This window comes from Oratosquilla oratoria, chromosome 4, assembly GCF_046742065.1.
Source record: "Oratosquilla oratoria isolate Oo_2021 chromosome 4, ASM4674206v1, whole genome shotgun sequence".
Taxonomy (NCBI): domain Eukaryota; kingdom Metazoa; phylum Arthropoda; class Malacostraca; order Stomatopoda; family Squillidae; genus Oratosquilla; species Oratosquilla oratoria.
In genome coordinates, this window is record NC_134780.1 from 54,214,926 (window position 1) to 54,217,425 (window position 2,500).

Genomic DNA, 2,500 nt, shown 5'->3' on the forward strand with positions numbered 1-2,500 from the left:
GACGCAGCACAGAAGAAAGGCAGACTTCGTGTTGCTAAATTAAAGTACAGTTTGAACTTCCCTCTCACTTTGAAATGCTCCTACCTTTGCTCTGTGCTGGGTCGCCTATGTTGCCTGTGTCGTCAGTGTCGCCTATGTCGCCTGCGTCTCTTGTGTCGCCTATGTCGCCTTTATCGCCTGTGTCTCCTGTGTCTCCTGTGTCTCAGTTTGCGCTTAGGCTTGCAGTGACATAGTTTGTATGTTTTGTTCCAAACGATTCCAGTCACCTGAGATCCTTCCCCTGGCCTCCTCCATGCTTCCAGGACGCTGGGATTTAAGGTCCAGCCTCTGCTGAGTCTTTTAAACTTTGAGAATTTTTGGTCCTATTTTGGAGCTCATGGCTTTGGATGTAGTTTAGTTTCGTATCAATGTGACTCGGCGAAAGTTGGACCTTGCAAAGGATATGCAACCGAGGGCTTGTAGAGAACTGAGCTCAGCGCTGTTTGGATCAGCAGAATGCTGAGCCATGCACTCATGCAGGCGTCTGTGCTGTACGCTTCTGTGCTGAGCTGGACTTTACTAAGCTAGTCTGTGATGAGCTAGACTAAATAGAGGGGTGTGGATTTATGTGTTTGTGTATGTGTACATGTGTATATATATATATATATATATGTGTGTGTGTGTGTGTGTGTGTGTACGTGTATGTGTGTGTGTGTTTGTGTATGTGTATGGGCATATATATATATGTGTGTGTGTATATGTGTGTTTATGTGTATGTGCACATAAATGTGATTGTATATACGTTTGTGCATGTGTATGTGTATGCGCATGTGTATGTGTATATGTACGTGAATATGTGTGTGTGTATGCGTGTTCGTGTGCATATGTATGTGCATGTGTATGTGTATGTTCGTGTGCATATATGTGTGTGCGTGTGCTCATGTAAATTATGAATATATGAGAATGGGTCTGTTTTCCTGTGTGTGTGCGTGTATGCATGTCCATCCGTGTGCGTATGTGTTCATGTACGTAGACATGTATTTGAATTCTTTAAAGTTGCGTTGTTCTGAATTAATGTTATATATGCAAAAACATACACGAGAAGGAAGGAAGATCATAAATATTCACAAAGTACCTTGCTTCCTTTTCTCATAACCGTAAGTCTTATTCCTACTCTCACACAAGAATACAGAGGCTCCACGTTATCTATTTCAGTGAGTTATCATAAACATAGAGGACTGAATAATGTATAAAAGAAAAATAAACAAACAGTAAACATAAAAGATTTGAATAATATTTGAAATAACGAAACAAACAAATGGTGAATATAGGGGATCGAGTAGTACACAAGAATATAGACTACTCTACAGGTTTCAGATTATCTATTTCAATAAACTATCATAAATATAGATAATTAAATAATACACAGAAGAAAGATAGACAAACAGTTAGTGAACATAGATGATTTGAATAATATTTAAAACAATAAAACAAACAGATAACGAACATAAAAGATTAAATAATACACAAAAATATATAAGCAGTTATTGAACGCAGAGTATTTAGACTATATAGAATATTGAAGCAAACAGATAGTGAACATAAAGGATTGAATAATAATTATGTGAAAGATAAACAAGAAGATACATAAAGGATTAAGAAAATATGTAAAAGACAGAGAAACAAACAGATAATGTAACTTGGCATACAATGATGTAATCGTTTAAGAAATTTTCATAAAAATATTCAGCCAAATTATTTTCAGGAACAAAAATTGAGGTGAAGGGAGAATGGTTGCATATGGATGCTGTGATACATGAGGTGGAATGGGTGGGGGGATGGGGGTGAGGTAGTATGTGTGAGAAAAATTTGACGCAGCCCGAAGGGATTTCTCCCCGTCTTCTCCTTTTCTGCATGGGAGGACGGAGAGGGGGGGAGTCAACGATTTAATGAAGCGGCTTTGCTGTGGATGTGCTGTGTCTTGCGACACTTCCTCTGATCTAGGGCAGTGGACAAGGTGCAGGGATGACCCGTCATCCAGGAGGTGCTGAGATAAGAGGGAGGGTGGAGGGTGGATGGGAGGTAGAGTTTATTTTGAGATGGAATGGGTGGGAATGGTTTTGTGCCTTTTTCTTTTTGGCTACCTCCCTTGTAAGGGGGAAAAAGCCTTGGTATATGTATGTATGTATATATATATATATATATATATATATATATATATATATATATATATATGTTGAGGCACTGTGGCAGGTTGGTGAAGGTGGGTGATGAAGACATAAATCAGAATCCAAGTTTATTTCTGACTAGTTTCGCAAAATCAGGCTTCTTCAGAGAAATAATCTTATAAACATTATTTCTCTGAAGAAGCCTATTTGTGCGAAACTAGTCAGAAATAAACTCAGATTCTGATTTATGTCTTCCTCACCCACCTTCACACATATATATATATATATACATATATATATATATATATATATATATATATATATTTATATATATATAGATATATATATATAAC